At 46.0% G+C, this 23,051-nt stretch overlaps 1 long non-coding RNA gene across 5 annotated transcripts in view; it reads left to right on the top strand.

Moving 5' to 3' along the window:
• Positions 1-22,614, top strand: part of LOC307211164 — a 49,612-nt gene extending 26,998 nt beyond the window's left edge. Inside the window, exons 3-4 of one of the 5 annotated variants that reach the window (XR_013836324.1) lie at positions 18,938-19,069; positions 22,525-22,614. This is a non-coding gene — a long non-coding RNA (uncharacterized lncRNA). Of the gene's footprint in view, positions 1-552; positions 667-9,333; positions 9,848-18,937; positions 19,070-22,524 lie in introns of those variants that run through there. The other 4 variants (XR_013836325.1, XR_013836326.1, XR_013836327.1 and 1 more) reach the window with 4 other exon arrangements.
• The last annotated feature ends 437 nt before the right edge of the window (positions 22,615-23,051 follow it).

The raw sequence follows: 23,051 nt of genomic DNA, 5'->3' as shown, positions 1-23,051 counted from the left end.
AGGTGATTTTTGCACCCCCGCTGGGCTTGCGGCCTCAGCAGGAGCTGGTTTCAATTACCCCTAGGAATGCTCTCATTTTGGTGTAAGGTGTATGCCTCCATCTTCTTGGCAAGCTCTGAGGGATCAGAGTACTAGGGTACTAGATATAAAAAGACAGGAAGGGAGATTCTCAAAGAGAAAACACCTTGCCAAGAAAGTAAGAAATGCCCACCTCTGCCAGTGCCTTCAAAACCAGATTTATTGGATTGCAGGTAGATTTTATACACACACACACACACACACACACACACACACGAGGAGTAGTACATATTTCCATTTAACCCTATTTCTCATCACACTTCATGCTTCAGGAAACCTCTGACCTCTGTGGTTTCCTTATCCTAGTCAGTCAAAGACAATGAACACCAACTAAGTAACACAACTATCTGCCACAGATATGGTGAGATGAAAACCGGCTGCTCAGATCCCATGAAGAAGGCCTCAAAGCATAAACAACCATAAAAAGATATCGTTGGGTTTTTTTTTTTAATGTGTTTCCTTACAAGTTCGTAGATGACAGAGAAGCTTAAGTGACCTCGAGAGCTGGGGACGTGTGACTGAGGCTTTGAACCAGATTGTCGACACTTCAAATCCCACCTTACTTTTCAAGTCATTTGGAACCTTTAGGTACATCACTATTTCTCAGCCTCAGTTCCTCATCACCAATATTGACTCAAGGTGTGAACACAGGGCACTGTAAAGTGGGTTTGATGTGTCCCAGGTGTGTGTGTGTGTTGTGCATTATCCGCACAACATCCTGTTCCAAGTTCAGTTTGTACTATTACCCCCCACCCCCAATTTAATTTGGATTTTCCTGATCCAGAGATAATGTAGTAAGTTGGGGGGAATCCAACATAAAAATCACATATTACGCAGGACATGCTGAAGTGCATTGTGTGGGAGTGTGGTAGTGGTGTGTTGTTTTTTTAAAAAAGTGTGTGACAATTGTTTGCTGGGTGCCATCTATCACCACAAGCACTACTTCCATTGGTGAGGCATTCCTTGGTGGGTTGCTAGTGGGGACAGGTGCAACACACAACAGATTAAAACATTCTCATTCTAGATATCTGGATAAAAAGGTAAAGGGACCCCTGACTGTTAGGCCCCTGACTCTGGGGTTGCGGTGCTCATCTCGCTTTACTAGCCGAGGGAGTGAGTGTACAGCTTCTGGGTCATGTGGCCAGCATGACTAAGCCGCTTCTGGTGAACCAGAGCAGCGCACAGAAACTCTGTTTACCTTCCCACCAGAGCAGTACCTATTTATCTACTTGCACTTTGACATGCTTTTGAACTGCTAGGTTGGCAGGAGCTGGGGCCGAGCAATAGGAGCTCACGCCGTTGCAGGGATTCGAACCACGATAGGGATAGGGATAGGGATAGGGATAGGGATAGGGATAGGGATAGGGATAGGGATAGGCTTGTCTAAAAAAAGAAATGTTTTTAGCTGCTTAAAAGATTGTAGTTCGAGGACCCGACCCCCGCGAAGTAAAATGAAGACACAGGGACACGTGATATAAGGTTAATGGGCTAGAAAAGGCCACAACTTTATTGATTACAGCAATGAAAAGGTATTGGCTTAGGCATTGGATCGTGAAACAAGTGGGTTTATTCACCAGGGGTTCATCACCTGTTGATGCTAATCCAACTATAGGCTCACCCCTGATGTCACCGAGGGTCGTGCCATGGCCTCCCGCCAAGCAGGCTTCGGACGGAATACACGACCGCCAGATTCCATTAACGGAATACCCCTAGAAATTGAAGGCATAGGCGATGGCCACACCTAGCACTTCGACACACCACAACACATTATTCCAATGCCTAACCTACCCACCAATACCACCAAAAAGTTGTGACGATTGCTACGAGGTAGGCGAAAAAACCAAAAAGCCTAATGCCAAATGGAAAAACTCCTACCAGGCCCCCCGGGCAACCGGGGCGACCAACCTAAGGTCCATAGCAAGGCCAATGACCTAAGCCCTAACTCAAAGGGAGTGGAGGGTGGGTGACTCGCCCAGGACGACAAAGAGAAATGAGGCCGGGGGGGAGGCTGGCACTGCAGCATAAAGGCTGCTGGACACGCCCCCCCATGGCACCTGGTTGGACGGCCACCGGGGGGGGCGTGAGTGCCAGCCAGGTGAGCTGGAGGCAGGGGGCAACGCCCCCTGCTAGGAGCGGTGCTCGGGCTCCCGTCCACAACCACTCCCCTCTCTTTCAGGGAGGAGAGTCTTTGTGGTTCGAGGACCCGACCCCCGCGAAGTAAAATGAAGACACAGGGACACGTGATATAAGGTTAATGGGCTAGAAAAGGCCACAACTTTATTGATTACAGCAATGAAAAGGTATTGGCTTAGGCATTGGATCGCGAAACAAGTGGGTTTATTCACCAGGGGTTCATCACCTGTTGATGCTAATCCAACTATAGGCTCACCCCTGATGTCACCGAGGGTCGTGCCATGGCCTCCCGCCAAGCAGGCTTCGGACGGAATACAAGACCGCCAGATTCCATTAACGGAATACCCCTAGAAATTGAAGGCATAGGCGATGGCCACACCTAGCACTTCGACACACCACAACACATTATTCCAATGCCTAACCGCCACCCGAGCTAAAGGCTCGTCGCCAATACCTTCAAAGCTGCAACCAATCCCAGATGCTTTTGCTGACACTAGCTAACCAAATGTCGTTCCCCAGATCCGATAAGTGGATGCCGTCATTCCGGTATGAAGCTTGGTCGCCGATCCGGATACGGTCATGATAAATGACTCGGCCATACATAAAGCGCACCCAACGGGCTACCGCCCGATTTACGAGTTTCCTGGTTCTTATAATGGCCATACAGCTTTGCGTACCGCGCCAAACAGTTCTTTTCAAGAAGGAGGACCAGAACACCGTTGTTCTGGGACACAAGGCTGCAAATGCATTCAAGTCTCTTTTTATGCTCCACAACAAGTCCACACTCCTTCTGTTAGCGAGGTCATTCTCCCCAAATGAATTGCAAGGATGTCGGGAGGGCCGAACTTGGCTATTTTCTCCCACAGCAATGGCATAAGCTCCTCCCAACACATGCCTCTTGTCGAAAACCAGGAAACTCGAACACCATGTGGAAGGCCAAGATTGTGTGCAAGGCCGCAGCTCACCGCTTGTACGCGGGCCCAATGAACTATACTGTGGCCGCAAATCCACACGCTTCTCCTGAGCATAGCTGGGGGTAAAAGACAGAAAAGAAAAGGCGGATAAGTAGGGTAAAGCTGCAAGTCGCATATTAGACTTATAAGCATTGGATTTCCCACCGGCCCATTTCTTTGATCCTGTCCGCCAGTAGCCCCAGGTGCGCGGCCGTGGTTGCAGCGCCAATCCTAAATGAATGTGCAGCGTACTCCTGGGAGGATAGACCACAAGCCTCAATAGCCTTGCGAAGTACTCTGGTGAATTGATGCCTCAACAAGGGTGACCCATCTTCATGGACCAGAAACGGACCCGGGCTGGGCGGTCTGAGGTAGAGGTACCGCCTAGTGTCCTCTACCGAGCATGGGCCCTGCTGTGCCGACGCCGTGAGCTTAACTAGGACACCTTTACTAGCCTGATCAGTCTTGGACTGACATATACGCACTGTCATGTTAGAATCGGACAACTGCACGTCCTTGCACAGGAGGCCGCATGTTGAACCTCGTGCACTAACTTCAAACACCACCTCACCAACTCTAAGCGTGCCAAAAAGGCGATAGCGTAGCAAATTGACCTGAGTTTTATGCGTATCTGTGATAACAACTCGGAAGAAATCGGCTTACGGCCCTCGGCCCTGTGAGGTTGTAACCTGTCCCAACCCTCAATGGCTCTATGGATCAAGAAATCGCTACCCGGGTCATGAGCAAATGTAGCTTTTGAAAAGAAGCTGATGGCGGCTACGTGAATATTTAAGGTTTTAGGAGCACGTCCCAGATCATAGAGATGGGAAAGGTACTGCAAGACAGCGTCAGTGGTAGGAGGTACGTCATGTGAGAGCCCAGATAACCCAGACCTGAAACCAAGGAAATCACACCAGGCCTTCTTGTAGGACCTGAGAGTGGAGGGTGCCACGGACGCCAATACTCCCTGTATCACTTAGCGTCTCCCACGTTCCACAGGTGCTCCGGAAAGGCAACAGTTGTGCTCCAGGTGCAAGCAACTGGAAGCGAGGTATCGGAAATCGAGACAAGGCATCGGCTATGTCATTATTGGCTCCGGGTACGAATTTGGCTTTAAGTATTATGTTGTACTCAAGGCACCGGAGGACGAATGCCCGCAAAAGGGAGGAGATCCTCTCAGACCAAGATGACTGCCTGGCTAGAATGTTCACGACCAACAGGTTGTCGGTCCAGAAGCACACGCGGTGATCTCGAAAATCTTCCATGCAGATGTGAACGGCCACCACTATTGGAAAGAACTCAAGAAAGGTGAGATCCCGCGTGATGGCCTGACCTTGCCATGCCGTCGGCCATCGTAGTGCACACCAGCGCCCCTTGAAGTACAAGCCAAAGCCTAAGGACCCAGCCACGTCCGATTGGACCTGGAAGTCTGATGACAGATTCAAGACATCCTGCCATAGAGATACCCCATTGTAGTTCTACAGAAAAGTCGTCCATACCTCCAGATCTGCCTTGACCGACCTGGGGAAGCAGACCCTGTGGTGCGGGTGTCTAAGACCACTGACAGCCTGGCTAGGCGGGCACAGGAGGCGCATTGGAGTGGGCCTGGAAATCAGAGGCTAAATTAAGGATTTCCAGCCATAGGGAGACTCCGTTGTAGTGTTCCAGAAATCTGATCCCCATCTCAAAATCCGCCTTGACCGACTTGAGAAGTCTTACTCTATGGTGCGGATGCTTGAGGCCCGCTGACAACCTGGCTAAGCGGGAGCGAAATGGGCGGCCTGGTGAAACTACTCTACATGCGAAGTTGAAATGATCTAGCAAGGACTGGACCTGTCTAAGAGCGACTTTTTATTATTATTATTATTATTATTATTATTATTATTTATTATTATTATTATTATTATTATTATTATTATTTCGGGAAGGGTTTGACGAATTGTTTCCTTAAGGGCAACCATTTTCCCCACTGGCAGGCGGGCGGATTGAGCTGCTGTGTCAAGCTCTATACCCAGGCAAGTAAGATCCGTTGATGGTCCGCCTTATCTGCTGTGAGGGGAACTCCCAGCTCCTGGGCCAAAGCTTAAAAGGCCTCCAGAAGGGAGGCACATTCGCCAGTATTGGGCTTCCCAACGAGTAGAAAGTCACCGAGGTAACGTGTCACCTTGCCAATGTAATATTTCCCTTGAAATTTTAATCCCAGCAAATGAGAGTCATTGGGATGAACTGGCAATAGACAGAAGGCTGACTCCATGTCACATTTTGCCAAGAGTGCCTCGTAACCAAAAATCCGGATAAGTCTTAGTGCCCAATCGAAGACTTCAATCAAAGAATGTGGAGAGGAGGGAGCAGGATCAGGGAAAATGCTAGACCCGGAGGGTCCCTATCGTCTGTTCCCTGCTGCGGGGGCTTCCCTGGCACTGGCACCCCGCCTTCCCTAAAGGGCTGCTGCCTTCTGTAACACGCCACGGCTGGAAGTACCCCTGCACAGCTCTTGCACTCGTGCAGATACCTACAAGACTGCCTTTGGCATGACCCCTTATTGAATTCCCAACGTACCTTGACCTTGCGCTTTGGCTCCCTTCTCAGGTCCGGCTTACCAGTGCGATAAGAATCTAATGGCTTCTTCTCAACATACGGGACGACCACCACAGACCAGGTGCCATCTTCAATTAGATCCCAGCATGCTAGATGGATCCTGGAAGCGGGCTGCATATTCTGCCAAGAACCGGAAGAACTGGACGCAACAGGGTTATTGACACAGGCCGGCGGCCTCCGCACAGGCGACCCAATGCAGATTCTGAGGGCCAGAGGCCTAGTTTTCACTGCCGCAGTTACTGCCAGAGAGCTTGGGCCTGCGCCTGAAAACTGAGAAACGTTGAAGAGGGCGGCAGAGGTGCCTGGGAGGTCATCAACCTGGGTGAAAGGCAGGCTCTCCGGAACCACCTGGGAATCTAGTATCATATCAGGGGTAGCAGCGGAGGGCATGGGGTTAGGGGTTGCTCGAAAAAATGCTGCTCATAATCACCAATGAACGATCTAAAGGCATTTAGGTAGTGCGAAATAGGTTTGGTGTTATTATCCTGTCCATGTGGCACCCATGCAGCCTGAGGTGTGAGCTGACTCCGCCGCAGAGCACTTCCTCTTAGGCGCCATGGATAACGCGCTAAAGTTACTGCCACAAACACGTGCTGCTGTTTACAAGCGGTTGTACAGGCACCTGTTATAGATTCTGAAACGAATGTACTAATTAACGATTGATTCACTTATAATAAATAACAATTTTTTCCAATCATTTGGTTAAATGTTCAATAGTTTATCCAATTAGTATGTGCGGCGTGCATGTGTTATTTATTACTATCTATCTATCTATATGTATGTATTAAAGATGCTTCCTACTTCATATTATAATATCTCATTCAATATGCAGGGGTCCCATACAGGGATCAAACCAGCAACCTAGGCATTATCAGCACTATGCTCGACCAGTTGAGCTATCCAGGCTCTCTAGAATTGTGTGGGACCCCGAGGGTCATTTAGTCCAACCCCTTGCAATGCAGGAATATGCAGTTGTTCCATACAGGGATCAAACCACCCACCTTGGCATAATCAGCCCCATGCTCTAACCAATCGAGCTATTCGGGCTCTCTAGAATTGTGTGGGGCCCCATGGGTCATTTAGTCCAACCCCTTGCAATGCAGGAGTATGCAGTTGTTCCATACAGGGATCGAACCTGCAACCTTGGCCTTATTGTCACCATGATCTAAGCAACTGAGGGTTCCGCAATATGTCAATTATTTATTATAAATTTTGTTTTTATTTTTATCAATTTTATTTGTCTATTTATATATTTATCTTTAGATTTAATTAATTAATTAATCAATCAATTTAATCTTGGTATGTGATGCCATTCCACTTATTCTCTTTATTTTATATATATATATATATATATTATATATATATATATATATATATATATTGTAGTAAAAGTGCCTGTCTGTTATCAATAATAAGGGTGTTTCAAAGTGTATATATGTACTGCTAAAGTAAAAGATTGAGGGAATGATAGAATTGTAGGGTTGGAAGGGACCATGAGGGTCATCTAGTCCAACCTCCTGCAGTAGGAAAAAAAGTAGGAGCCCCCGGATGGTTAAGTCCAGTCAAAGGCGACTATGGGGTTGTGGTGCTCATCTCGCTTTTAGGCCAAGGGATCCGACGTTTGTCCACAGACAGCTTCCCAGGTCATGTGACCAGCATGACTAAACTGCTTCTGGCGCAACAGAACACCATGAGGGAAACCAGAGTGCACGGAAACGCCATTTACCTTATTGCCACAGCGGTACCTATTTATCTACTTGCACCGGCATGCTTTCAGAGTGCTGGGTTGGCAGGAACTGAGACAGAACAACGGGAGTTCAGCCCATAGTGGGGATTTGAACCACCAACCTTCTGATTGGCAAGACCAAGAGGCTCAGTGGTTTAGACCACAGCGCCACCCATGTCCCTGCAATGCAGGAACAGTGCCTATTCTGGAGATCATAGCAGTTGGGGTAAGGTGATCCCACAGGTAAACTGGTAAATTGTATCAAGTGTGTATGTCCTCATCACATGGAACCGTTCGTTAAAAGAACAAATTCCAGTTGTAGCCATTGACTTGGTTCTGACACTGTCAGTCGGAATATTGCTTTAAAACGGCATCTTAAAACACGTGAATCATTGTGCTGGCAGGAAGGATGTTGTGTGATAGAATTTAAAATGTGGAGCCTAAGAGCCCATAGAGGAACTAGCAGCAAGGTGCCAACTCTAGCATGGGGAATAACCTGGAAGATGGCAACTCTTCTGGCTCGACAGGTGGTAGAGCAAAAACAGGAAGTTCCTCCAAGAGCAAGATTGGAAAGTGAGTGGTTAGGCTGAGGAAATAAAACCGCCACTTGGTCATCATTGCAAGAGGAATCTAAACCCTGAAAATAGGACAAATGGTTTTGCAGAGCAGGTTCCCTGTACATGACACAGGATGTGATTTCTTACATTTCCCACGGAAGCACTGCAAACATCTCATGGTATGTTCTCAGGGAACTGAAATCCTGTGGAGCAGTCCAAAAGTACCTTTTTCCGCTTCTCCAGAACTTGATTCTGAAGATGCCGTCAGGTGTAGTCAGATCAATTATCTCAGATGGGGAAATTTTTATCACCATCATCATCATCATCATCATCATCATCATCATCACCATCGTCATATATTTATACCCTTTCCCCCTGACGAGACTCAAGGCAGCTTACCTATAAACACGAGAACCGCTAAAAACATAGAAAAAAATCATTAAAAAACAATCAAGCATTGTTAGAAAGAAGACTGTATACATATATACAATGTGTTAAAACCATGCAAATAATTTCAAATAAGAACAGCACCAGAGCTTTCATTAAAAGCAGCCAGTTCCCAAAAGCTTGATGGAATGAAAACGTCTTCACTTGCTGGCAGAAGGACAAGGAGGGAGCCAGGCTAGCTTCTCCAGGGATGGAGTTCCAGAGCCTGGGAGCAGCCACTGAGAAAGCCCTCTCCCACATCCCCACCAAGTGTGCCTGTGAGGATGGCAGGACCGAGAGAAGGGCCTCCCCCAAAGATCTCAAAACCTGGGCAGGTTTGTATGAGGGAATACGATCTTTCAGATAGCTTGGACCCAATGGGTGTGGCTCAGGTACAGGTCCAGCCCAACTGTTAGGCGAAGTGAGGCGGCTGTTTCAGGTGGCAGCAGTCCCCTGTTCACATTCTCTCTGAGTTCCCTAAGCCAGCCTCCTCTGTACCCCTTAAGCTAGTCTCCTGCCCTCAGGGATGGTGGGAGGATATTGTCCCATCAGCAGGGTTAAGGTGAGATTCAGCTAACCACCCTGTAGCTGAATTCTGTGGGTGTTAGCCAACTTACTGGCTCCATCAATGCAAAGATTTTAGGCTTGAACAACAGAACTTTCCCCCCTCTCATCCACTCTTGCATACCCTCTAAATTTGTTCTGGGGTCTCCCCCTAACTCTCTGGAGAGAGTGCAGGGTGCGCGTGGGAAGACGAAAGTGGAGAAGGGGAGTTCCTGTGTGCAAATGTAAATCCTTGTGTTGATGCAACAAGTTGTTTAGCACCACATTGGAGATAACCCTGTAAAAGGACTTTTTTCAGCAGGAACTCAGCAGAACTCAGTTCTGGCACCTCTCGGGTAGGCACAGAGAACAAGGGAGGCATTCATAGTGAGTTCCAGCACCTCTTCTTCTAGAAAAATAGTACTGTAAGTGGAATGGAGATTGAGTGAGGGTGCCCTATCTTGTCCTCCGCATCAGGCAGCAAAATGCTTTGGGCTGACCCTTCTAATGGTCAACCTTGGACCACACAGTAAGACTCCTTGTTTCAACAAAAATGTGGCCGAATTGGAAGACATAAATTCGGATAACATCAATGATGGCTACTTGATGCATACATTTGTGGCCAAGGTTGAACTGAACTTTGGAGCAGGACTTTGGGGAGAACTGACATATTGATTTGCCACCTGAGTTGGATAAACTGCAAAAGTTGGATAAACTAGTAAAGTTTGATTTGGTTGGCAAACAGACTATTGATGTCTATCTTCGAGGTCTTAATTTAGCTCCAAACTGTAAGGATTATGACAGGTCCACTGGATTTGTATTTGTGATAATAGTAGGCCCAAACCCAGAATTTCTATGTTGGATGGGCAAAACAAAGTCTACGAATTTAAAGCAAGCAGATTACCCGTGGATGATGCAAATCATGGAAATACCAGGTTACGTCTAGATCAATTTGCAAGTCATATCCGTACACTAATAGATAAAAGAGCTGGTGAAATACAGGTGAGGTAAAAGTTTTCAGCTCAGATTTCCTCTTAGTCAGGGATTCACAAAGTGCTCTTAGGCAAGATATTCTATACTAGTTTGCATCAGCAGAAGTCAGTCACAAAACATTTTCTGGATTGTAGCAGTGCTGTTGGGAGCTGCAGATGATGCACACTGGAGCAAAAAAATAATCTTAAATTCACGTTTCTGGTTCCCTCACCTCCAAAAGGATATTGTAGAGCTGGGGAAAGTTCAGAAAAGGGCAGGCAAAATGATCAAGGGGGTGGAGTAACTCTCCTATGAGGAAAGATTGCAGCATGTGGGGCTTTTAAGTTTAGAGAAAAGGTGAATAAGAAGTGGCATGTTAGAAGTATATAAAATGATGCATGGCATGAGCACTGGATAGCTCAGTTGGTTTACAGCATGGTGCTGATAACACCAAAGTTGCAGGTTCGATCCCCATATGAGACACTTGCATATTCCTGCACTGCAGGGGGTTGGACTAGATGATCCTCCAGGTCCCTTCCAACTATGTGATTCTTGGAACCATCTTTGCCCCTGGAAGCAATAGTATTGCTAAATAATGTACATGGAGTAAGTGGTTAAGGTCCCACCCCCCCAATAACATTATGGCTGCATAGATACCACAGGCTAAAAACATTTAAAGCACACTATTTCAACCCAAAGAATCCTGGGAACTGTAGTTTACCCTCATCAGAGATACAGTTCCCAGTGCCCCTTAACAAACTACAGTTCCCAAGACTCTTGGGGTGGAGTCACGTGCTTTAAATGTATGGTGTGTATGCAGCATCCAATGAAGCTGAATGTTGGAGGATTCAGGACAGGCAAAAGAAAGGACTTCTTAAGCACAGCACATAGTTAAACTAAGGGGTGCATTCCCACAAGGGGCAATGATGGCCACCAACCTGGGTGCCTTTAAAGGAGGATTAAACAAATCCATGGAGAATAATTGCTATAAATGGCTATATTTTAATTCTATTGTCGAAGGTACTATGCCTTTGAATACCACAAGTGGGGTCTTGTTCTTGGGTCCTGCCCATGGACTTCCTCTGGGCATCTGGTCGGCCACTGTGAAAACAGGATAGTGGACTAAATGGACTTTTGCCCACCCAGCAGGGCAATTCTTATGATATGATATGATGGCCATCTTCAAATATCTTAAGGAAGAAGGAGCATGCTTATTTTCTCCTGCTCTGGATGGTAGGACTCAAGGCAATGGCTTCAATTACAAGAAAGAAGATTCCAACTAAATATCCGGGGGGGGACGGACTTTCTGACAGTAAGAGCTGTTTGGCAGTGGAACAGACTCCCATGAGAGGTGGTGGACTCTCCTTCCTTGGAGGTTTTTAAGCAGAGGTTGGATGGCCATCTGTCGTGGATGCTTTAGCTGAGATTTCTGCTTTGCAGGGGGTTGGACTAGGTGACTCTTGGAGTCCCTTCCAACTCTTAAGATTCTATGATTCTATGAATGCTTCTCTGTTTGGGGGCAGGGCAGGTGATACTGGCTATATGTGGGTAAGATAGCATGTCAGAGAGAAGGACAAATTTGCCGAAAACTACTAGTCTTTTGTGGATGAGATTTGAACTGGAGGTTTCCTAGGTCAAAACTAATATACTTAACAAGGGTTGCTAATCTGTGACCCTCCAGAGGTAGCTGTTTTCATAATTCCTGGTTACTGGAGATACTGTCTGGGGCCGGTGGGTGTTGGAGTCCAAAAACACCTGGCACACTGGGAAAAAGGGGTCACGGATAAAATGGCATGGGAAGTACCACATGATGATGGAGAACATTTTCATGCCAGCGTGATGTAGAAGAGACTACATGGCAAAGGTGATGCTCAAGTAAATCATGAAGAACTAGAACTTCAAGGTATTAACCTGAAGTGTCAATCGATAATAATTTCTGCTCCCCCCATACTAGTGGACTGAAATAAAATCTATGCTGTTATGAAACTTTTAGAATTTCAAACAAGTAGAAGATGCAATGTATTCACAAATGATTAGCTGAGAGCAACTGGATACTGTGTATACACTTACAGTAGCATTTTAGAGAAATAATTACTGGCAGAATAGCATGCATGGCTAAGGTAAAAATATTTAAGGCTGTTCCATAAACCAAGAAGATAATAATGTATTGCATCAGAGCAATGGGAGCTTAATTAACACTCAAAAGGATTTTATTCCACAAAGGTGGTGACATTTGGGACGAAGATGGGAGAAAGGACTTGATATAATTAAGACAAGAATAGATACACAAATTATACTGTGGGCCTCACATAAGTAAAGAGAGGATGTGTGTGACCGAAGAAACTCTGGGAGGATGATACTGGCGTATGTGGGTTATTCATGGATACGGGATGAGGAACAAGTGAAAAAATGAAACTGATTTTGCTTCACAAGCCAAATAGAATTCCACAAAGTCCAAAATGTTTTCTGTATTAATTGCCCACTAATGATGTCAGAGTTAATCTTTCAAATATTTCCAGCCAGGACTTGCTCCATATGGCATTTCGTTCTCACAGATGGATCATGGTTTCCATTCTGGGTTTTGGGTTGCTGACAATCCTGAGGTGTCAACATGCCCCCTATCTCTGAGCTTGCCATAGAGAAGGAAGGTGACATGTGGAAATAGCAGTGCCATCTCTTCTCTGGTGACCAGTTCATTACAGATATGATAGTTCCTGTGACATTGGCTAACCAAGTACTGGAAAGAATCACTGGTGCAGCTGAGCATAGGTGTGAGAGTTGGAGCAGAAAAATCACCTTGAGGGCCAAGGTAAAGGGGTTGGCATACAAACCTCTCCACCTGTTCTTCTTCCACTTAAAATTGCAATGACTCCTTCTCGTTTTTAAATAACATTGCGGTAAAGTTGCATGAGAGCTGAACTATAAAGAAGGCTGATCGCCCAAGAATTGATGCTTTTGAATTATGGTGCTGGAGGAGACTCTTGAGAGTCCCATGGACTGCAAGAAGATCAAACCTATCCATTCTTAAGGAAATCAGCCCTGAGTGCTCACTGGAAGGACAGGTCCTGAAGCTGAGACTCCAATATTTTGGCCACCTCATGAGAAGAGAAGACTCCCTGGAAAAGACCCTGATTTTGGGAAAGATGGAGGGCACAAGGAGAAGGGGACGACAGAGGACGAGATGGTTGGACAGTGTTCTTGAAGCTACCAGCATGAGTTTGACCAAAGTGCGGGAGGCAGTGGAAGACAGGAATGCCTGGCATGCTCTGGTCCATGGGGTCACGAAGAGTCAGACATGACTAAACGACTAAACAACAACAACAACAAAAGTTGCATGCAACTGTTTTTCACAGAGGGCTTTCTTTTGAGTTTAAGAGTAAAATCCCAGTCACAGATCGGCCCAGTTCTGTCCTCTCCTCTGCTTTATATGCAGTGGGAACTGGAAACACACTTTGGAATCGTTGGTTCTCCAAATGATGTTGTTGGACTTTGGTTCCCATCAGCCTCTTCCAGTGTGGCCAATGTTAAGGGATGATAGGAGTTGTATTTTTTAAAAAATGCAGGGCAGTATGTTGGCTACCCCTGGTCAGTGGATTTATATCATGCCTAACAGTGTCAGTTGGGTTCAACATGGCAAGGGCCTGTTCACATAACAACCAGCCTGCACATCAAGAACCTCTGCTGAGACCCTTCACCAGCTGCCCCCTTTATATTGAGACATCTCTAATCTCTGAGTGACTCCAGGGGTTCCTGTACTTTCCCACGGTTTGGTTTCCCTGGAACAATGGTCAGTAGAGACTGGTGTCTTTAGGATTCATTCACACTGAAGCATAAGGTGAAGGGGCATAAGTAGATTTTCAGAGGGAGTCCCAAATTTAGATCCAGCACAGAGTATCTCTCTGTCTCCAGCTTCTAATACCAGTCAAACTCACACATGCAACTCTGACTACTGTTTTTCTACCTAGGCTTACGTGGCTTCCAGCCAGGTGAGGGGAGTGAGGAAAATGCCTAGCCGTTCATTCTTTAAAACGCTGATGAGGCCAGCTTAACCGGCCAGCAAAGACCATAGCCTTGGTGAAGTTCCTGGTTTAACAGTATCCTCACAGATACAGGATCGAGGGTTTGGAAGAGAAGCAGGGTGTCATCCAAACCGACCCCTCCAAATGCATAACAATATGTTACAGCAGGTTTCCTCAGCGGTGACTCCCTTTGTTCAGAATGTTGGCTGAGCTGGTGCCAACAAAGCAATCACATTCTTCTTTAATGGTTCCTCTTGGTGCTATAAGAGGTAACATGTGAAATAGATAGCATGAATTATGCAAGAGAAAACTTCCTAACTACATGTTTTCACCCGGCGTAGTATCAATGTATGGCTGTTCTTTCTCTCATGGACATGCTACAGCACATTTTGCATAGGCCCTGAGACTAGGAAAGGGGGTGCGGCATGAAAAGGAAGCAACCTAGCTGTGATACCCAATTATCTTCTCTTGGCTCTTCACCTGCCAGCTTCCTGAAACCTCCCTCACACCTCCACACTCTTTCCAGTTACATGCATACTTTTGCTTCCCAAAATATGGCTTGGTGTCGGAGCAGAGAACAATGGCTCCTGGAGAGGCTTGAAGCTAAGAAAAGAGTGCCTATTAGTTGACCAGATGAATTATATCAGTGGTAGTTTAAATTTATCCCTTTGTCTTTTTCTTACAAGAAATAAAAATTGAAATGAAGAAGTACATATTTGCAAACAAACAGCTGAGGCTCCTGAAAGTGGGAGGTGTCAAAGGCCTCTGAGGCACAACTGGGCCAGACAAGGCCCTGAGTTTCTGACGTAACCCTGTAGGAATGGGGTTAAGTGAGAAAATAACTGGGGCAAAACATGTCCCTCCAGTGCAGTCGTGGGAGAACTGGAGGGATTTGCACATATCACTAGGTCAGGTCAAGCCCTACTTTAATTCAAGTCAGCTGAGTACATAAAGGCATGCTGTGTTGATTCAAACTGGTTCCTCAAATAAAACTTGCCAGGAGCCAGAAAGGATTCAGACAGTGCATGCAATTGCCAACAACTTCTGTGGGAAACGTCACGGTGAAGCTTTGGAGGGAGATGACACCCAGGGATCAACGTCATGCAGTTTAAAAGCTGACACCCACAGTTCTAGGCTGTGCATAACAAAATCTGCCGCTGAAGAGCAGGGCATGATTTATGCCAATTGCGTCCCCTTGGCTATTCTGTGCAACTTGATGAACGCAAACATGAATTGTTTTTGGAAGCTCAGTAACTTTGCGCAGGGTTCCTCAAGCCCCCAATGCATGCCCTCTGGCAATTGCCAAATTGTTCCTCTGCTGGGTTATTTCCTTTAGCCTTAAGGGCACTGCTATATTGTTCGGCATCAGTATATTGTATTAAAGCTGGTGTGGTGCTGTGGGTTAAACCACAGAGCCTAGGACTTGCCGATCAGAAGGTTGGTGGTTCGAATCCCCGCGACGGGGTGAGCTCCCATTGCTCGACCCCAGCTCCTGCCAACCTAGCAGTTTGAAAGCACATCAAAGTGCAAGTAGATAAATAGGTACCACTCCAGCGGGAAGGTAAACGGCGTTTCCGTGCGCTGCTCTGGTTCGCCAGAAGCGGCTTAGTCATGCTGGCCACATGACCCGGAAGCTGTATGCCGGCTCCCTCAGCCAAGAAAGCAAGATGAGCGCCACAACCCCAGAGTCGGTTGCCATTACCGCCTTTACCATTACCTTTACCTGTCAGGCACTTTGATTTTTGCTAGGAAGGAGCTGTGTTTATATGCTGCTCAGCACATGATGTCTTTAGCTCACAGCATTCAAACCACCACATTCATATCTAATGCTATATACAAATGGCCTCTCAAAATTCCCCACTACATTTGCTGGGGGGGGGGGGGGACAGGGACATTTCCCGGGATTTCTTTAGGGGGAGGAGAAATTCTCCAATAGTGTCTCAGGGATGAGACTCCTTATGAACAGCGGCATTAACACAGCCTCTTTTTTCCTGAGACATTCCTCTTCATTGGTAGCCTGGCCACCATTTTGCTTCTTCCACAGTTCTCCAGACTTTGCATTGTTCCAGGGCATTTGCAGGAGCGGTGGCGGCCGCTACCACAAAATACCCCTTCAGGGGAAAAAACATGTTATGAGAAATTTTGGTTTGTATACCATATAGGCCTTTTTGAACCTGCTTTGGTCTTGTTTTGCTAGGGATCATTATAGGGTTGCAAGAAATCTAGCTTCTTCCAACAGTGGTGTGCTTCTTCGGTTGACGTGAGTTTGGAATCCAAGCTTCTCATCTAACTCAGGCTACAGTCACACTATACATTTAAGGCACTGTGATACCACTTTAAACTGTCATGGCTTCCCCAAAGAAATCTGGAATCTGTAGATTGTGAAGGGTGCAGAGAGTTGTTAGAAGACCTCTCTTCCCCTCCCAGGGATACAGTTCCAAGAGTGGTTTAACCACCCATCCCTCTTCACCTTCAACTCTGGGAATTGTGCTCAGTAACATTTTACTGAGGAACCTTTTCTGTTTTAACGCCAGCTGTTTAAAACCAACCCTGGTATTTTGGCACGTCTGTGATGTTAGCAGCTCTGCGGGTCTGCAATGGAAGGGAGTGCGCAGCTGTGGGGCAGCCACAGAAAATGCCTGGGGAATGTGCTTGGACTTAGTGCACGCATCTACTAGTTAGGGCTGCATTCTTGGGTCGGGAACAAGTTTCATGGGCCGTGCCTGAAAGCTAATAGAGGACCAGTGCAAATATGCTATCACATTCATTCATCTCAGAGCCATTAATTTGTTCCCTAAAGCTGTAGCTTGGCAAGTCTTGGCAACACGGGAAGAGAGCGCTGAGCAATAAAGCGGCACACCAAGGGAAATCAAGGGAAGGAGGCTGAGCAACACCTAACCTACCTCTACTCCAGTAGTACGTAAGCACATGAGAGGAGCCCTGCTGGATCAGGCCAATGGCTTACCTAGTCCAGCATCCTAGCCAATCATATGCCTTTGGAAAATCCGTGCAGGCATGCTGATGATTTGTCAAAACCCCTATAGGGAATCAATTATGACTGCTTCATTTCTTATACTTGTGACCACAATACTTCATCCACTCTATTAAGATAAGACCGGCCAAGCAAAACGTCTACTGTGGTTAGACCACTGTGTATGAAAACCACATTAAAGGGAACGTGTTACTGAGGGATATCATGGCAGGAGAGTTGTCCGCTGAAGATGGACGGGCGCAAGGAGCAAAGCCGACCACAGAACCTGAATTATGGCATGCCATGTCGCTGAGTGTGCCAAAGCTATGAGATTTCTTCAAGAGCCCTGACTAGAAGTCTTGCCAGGGCATGGGAACACACCCTGAATGTTGTCATGGGTATGCTTCTGGACAAATAAGGTGCTCTGGTATCTAAGCAAGCCGTGAGTTGCTTTGCATGAAATTATCCACACCTGCATTTCCTGTGGGCCCTGACAAATAGCGTACAGACATTAGATATGAATAAAATTGCTTGAGAGAGAAAAGCCTTTATGGAAACAGATTGTCTTCTCCAAATGTCAAATAATATTTGCTCAGTAGCAACAGACGGCACGAGAGCATACGAAAGATTGTGAAATTATATGGTGATAGTTGTAAGGGGGGGGGAATGCATTTCCATGAGCTTCCTAAGGATTCTTTAATGCAGGGGTGACCAACCTGTGGCTCTCCAAGGTGTTGGTGGCTACAGAGCCCCTCATCTCTGAACACAGGCTATGCTGACTGGGCTGATGGAAGTTGTGGTACAAAACACCCTGATGGACACCTGTTCCCCATCACTGCTGTAGGAGCTGGCCTGTCTTTAGAAAAATCTTACTTAGCTTTCTTAGCTGCTCCAAAAAAATGAGGAGGAGCTGAGATTGGGTAAGGAAGTGTTTTCCCGACCAAAGAGCTTGAAGAACCTGCTTTCTGTCTGAATTCCCACCTAGAGGCTTTCTTTGGTATGTTTGTAGTTTATGGCTAACTTCAAAATCATATATTAACAATGGACTGTTTGAGTTTCAGGTTATGACTTAAGTCCAATATTTGCTTTGTTTCCATGTCTTTTCTGTTTCTTATAATATTAATCTGTTGGAACTGTGGAAATGTTCTGTAACATTGTTTCTTGGCATTAGCTAAGTAGCATCTTTGCTGACTTCCTTTTTAATCCGAGCCTTTGTTCTTTCATCTCTCTCATTGTAATAGTTTATTAGTTTCTGTTTCGCAACTATCAACAGTCACCTCTCTAATTCACCCTCCCAAATGTCCCTACCCCACAGTGGTGCTTGGGCAATGTGATACTAGATCAATAAAGGCTTGTGCAATTTGTTGTTGTTGTTGTTTAGTCGTTTAGTCGTGTCCGACTCCTTGTGACCCCATGGACCAGAGCATGCCAGGCACTCCTGTCTTCCACTGCCTCCCACACTTTGGTCAAACTCATGCTGGTAGCTTCGAGAACACTGTCCAACCATCTCGTTCTCTGTGGTCCCCTTCTCCTTGTGCCTTCCATCTTTCCCAACATCAGGGTCTTTTCCAGGGAGTCATCTCTTCTCATGAGGTGGCCAAAGTATTGGAGCCTCAGCTTCAAGATCTGTCCTTCCAGTGAGCACTCAGGGCTGATTTCCTTAAGAATGGATAGGTTTGATCTTCTTGCAGTCCATGGGACTCTCAAGAGTCTCCTCCAGCACCTTAATTCAAAAGCACCCATTCTTCGGCGATCAGCCTTCTTTATGGTCCAGCTCTCACTTCCATACATCACTACTGGGAAAACCATAGCTTTAACTATACGGACCTTTGTTGGCAAGGTGATTGTGCAATTTTAGTTAGGTAGATTTTTTGGGGGGTCTATCCACTCAAGCGATGTATTGAACACAATGTCACATATTCTACGATGTGATGTGTAGGCTGTGCCATCTCCTTATGCAGTGATCATGAATGCATCGCCCCCAAGATTAGCACAAGAATGCTGATATCTATTTTACCGAGAACCAGATGGCGGAAAGAGCTGGATACCAACAGACACAATATATTGTTTTGTTTTTTGCTAAATGAGCCCTGGTAAGTTACTGCATCTCTTTTTCAGATCATTAACTGTTGCTTATATCTATGCCTATGTCTCCCTCTAGAGGCTTTTTGCTGTTGTTTAGTCGTTTAGTTGTGTCCGACTCTTCGTGACCCCATGGACCAGAGCACGCCAGGCACTCCTGTCTTCCACTGCCTCCCGCACTTTGGTCAAACTCATGCTGGTAGCTTCGAGAACACTGTCCAACCATCTCGTCCTCTGTCATCCCCTTCTCCTTGTGCTAGTCTCTTGTAAATAGACTTCCCATGTTTACTAGCTATCTCAAGGTTGTTACTATTTTGCTGGAGGGATTAAAATGCATAGTGGGAAATGTAGGTTTGCACAATTAATGTGTATTGAAGCGCTCTGGTGCCCTTGCTCAACAAATCAAGTTTTTTTAAAAATGGGTGAGGATGACGGGCAGTATAAAAAATTAATAAATCATCATCATCAATTGACAGAAAGTGCATACAAATAAATCAGGATGAATGCTCAGTAAACAAGTCATCTGAAAGCAAATCTTTCCACCACTTCAGTTTGCATGTAGCTTTGGGAAGAATGTTTGTGCCTCTGATATCCGTAGTAGATCCATACGTGTGCGGCAGTGATTAATTAAAATCACAAAATGACACATAGCGCATGCATACCCAGAGGCAGTGGTTCACACGCTGTAGCCCGCAGTGAATAAGCTAGCCAGTAAATTGGTTGTGGCTCATTCTGTTGTTTTACAGTAACATGCATCACATGAAGATGCAGGATGCATGCCTCTTGTAAATTATTGTTCCACAGAGTTCTGCAGACATCACAGATGGGAAGGGAAGTGGCTCATGCCCTTGTACATTTAGTGTGGTGGCCACAAGGCTGAGCAACCACCCAGGATGTCTCTGGGCTGTAGCTCAGTGGTCAAATGCCACATGCCTGGCATGCAGAAGGCACCACATTCCACCCCTGGTGGCATCTCCAATTACATGGTGAGATAGGTAATAGGAAGCTCCTCTACTGGACACATTGAACAGCTGCTGCCAGCCAGAGTAGACAGTACTGTGTGAGGTGGGCAGATAGTCTGATCTGGTGTAAGACACATTTTCCAGCCCTCCCATCGTCAATATTTTGTTGAAAAAACTCATTTTGAATCTATCTATCTATCTATCATCTATCTATCTATCATCTATCTATCTATCTATCTATCTATCATCTATCATCATCTATCTATGCTACATCATATATCAGTGTAAAGGTAAAGGGACCCCTGACCGTTAAGTCCAGTCGTGGACGACTCTGGGGTTGTGGCACTCATCTCGCTTTATCAGTGTAGCATCAGCATAAATGGAAAAAACTGGAAGAAAATCAAAACGTAATACATAATTCCATAATCTTATATAACAGCCAAAGCTTCTTGTCTTATGTTTTCAGAAGAGATCTAAGAAAGTAGTGCTAGTTTCAACATAAGGACTTCTTTATTTTCAGAATTTATACCCCACCTTTCAACTAAAGAACTTTCAAAGATGGTAAAACAATCAAATTATAATGGTACAATAACCAGTAGCAAAGCAGAGCTGAAACAGTGCAAGGTGGTAAGACTGTTCACAAAACAGTCAATTTAGCAGCCCATAAAATAACACAGACTAAAACAATGTTTATTAATTTGGTTGTTTTAGCAAAATTTATATTCTGCGTCAAACTTCTAAGCGTTTTACAATAAAATAAAATTAAAATAAAACATTGAAGTTATCTATGGCAGTCTGCTAACAACAGGGATTTAAAAGTATTCGACAGATAATTAAAATGCATTTTAATTTCAACTATGCTTGCCTAAACAAAAATGGTTTAAGCAGGTGCCAAGAAGAGTACAGCACAGCCTGCCTGATGTCACTAGGCAGGGAGTTCCAATGTGTGTAGGTGCTGCCACACCAAACGGCTGACATCTTACAAGTACTGAACACATGTTCGTGCCATGTGCCATGTGTCCACTTGTCCCAGGACATGTCCTCTATTTCAGGGGTAAAATTTCTGTCGGGGTAGATTTTTTAAATTTGCCAAAATGTCTCTGGCTATACTTTCTGGATGAGACATAGACGTAACTGGTAGTTGAAGACTTGCTTTCCTCTTCTCTTCTCCTCACCCCGCCCCCCCCCCCCAGCAATATATCACAGCTTCTATAGTCTACATATAGTAAAAAAGGCAAAGGACCCCTGACAGTTAAGTTCAGTTGCGAACGACTCTGGGGTTGCAGCACTCATCTCGCTTTACTCGCTGAGGGAGCCGATGTTTGTCCGCAGACAGTTTTTCCAGGTCATGTGGCCAGCATGACTAAGCCGCTTCTGGCGAACCAGAGCAGCACACGGAAATGCCGTTTACCTTCCTGCCAGAGTGGTACCTATTTATCTACTTGCATTTTGACATGCTTTCAAACTGCTAGATTGGCAGGAGTTGGGACCGAGCAACGGGAGTTCACCTCATTGCGGGGATTTGACCTGCCAATCTTCTGATCGGCAAGCCCAAGAGGCTCAGTGCCACCCACGTCCCTACTACACATAGTAGGGGTATTTAAAATGAGAGTTGTCATAGCATCCTTGTTTTTGCTCTCCAAAATATGGCAACCCTTTCAGGCACCGATAACAGTGCCAGATGGCCAGTTAGCACAGTTTCCACTTTTGTCAGCAACCATGCTGCAGCATCCTGTCCTAATTGCAGTTTCTAGATCAAGTACAGTGGTACCTCGCAAGACGAATGCCTCGTAAGACGAAAAACTCGCAAGACGAAAGAGTTTTTCGTTTTTTGAGTTGCTTCGCAAGACAGATTTCCCTATGGGCTTGCTTCACAAGACGAAAACGTCTTGCAAGTTTGTTTCCTTTGTCTTGCAAGTTTGTTTCCTTTTTCTTAAAACTGTGCATTCAGGGGGTGCAGTTGCGACTTGACTTCGAGGAGCAACTCATAGCACGCGGTGTGGTAGCCTTTTTTGAGGTTTTTGAAGACTTTGGTGATTTTTGAAGCTTTTCCAAAATCCGTGCTTCGCAAGACGAAAAAAATCGCAAGACGAAAAAACTCGCAGAACAAATTAATTTCGTCTTGCGAGGTACCACTGTACAAGGGAACAGAGTCATGCACAGTAAAGCAAGTGGAGCCAGAGCCAATAGCTGGCATAGCCAATAGATTCTAGTTCTGCTTCCATCCTGCTCCCAGTGTGGTGTAGTGGTTAAGAGCAGTGGACTGGGTTTGCTTCCCTGCTCCTCCACATGCAGCTGCTGGGTGACCTTGGGCCAGTCACACTTCTCTGAAGTCTCTCAGCCCCACTCACCTCACAGAGTGTTTGTTGTGGGGGAGGAAGGGAAAGGAGAATGTTAGCCGCTTTGAGACTCCTTAGGGTAGTGATAAAGCGGGATATCAAATCCAAACTACTACTACTACTCTTCTTCTTCTTCTTCTTCTTCTTCTTCTTCTTCTTCCCAAGGGGTGACAGTGAAACTGAGGAGGAGAAAGCTGGCAGCCAGGGACACCCACTGGGCTGGTTGCAAGGAAGGAGGCAGACAAGTGGCGGTTGAAGGATTTGGCGTGTTTATTACATTTATATACCACCTCCCCCCCCCCAGGAGCTCAAAGTGGTTCTCCTCCTCCACATTTCAACCTCACAACAACCGTGTGAGGTAGGTTAGGCTGAGAGATGGCTCACTCTGTGCAGGCCTCTCTCAGCTCTGCTGCCTGTCATAGAACTGTAGAGTTGGAAGGGATGGCGAGGATTATCTGGTCTACCCCCTGCAATGTCGGGATCTTTCACCCAACATGAGGTTCGAACCCACGACCCTGAGATTAAGAGCCTCATGCTCTACCAGCTGAGCTATCCCTCATGCTTAGTCCCATAGTGGCTGGCCCAAGGTCACCCAGTGAGCTTCATGGTTAAGTGGGGATTAGAACCCTACTCTCCCAGGTCATAGTCCAACACTCTAACCACTACACCATACTGGCTCACTAAAATAGATG

Source organism: Podarcis cretensis, assembly GCF_951804945.1.
Source record: "Podarcis cretensis genome assembly, chromosome: 2".
Taxonomy (NCBI): domain Eukaryota; kingdom Metazoa; phylum Chordata; class Lepidosauria; order Squamata; family Lacertidae; genus Podarcis; species Podarcis cretensis.
The sequence above is the reverse complement of the archived record's forward strand: the minus strand, read 5'-3'. Positions and strand labels throughout refer to the sequence as shown.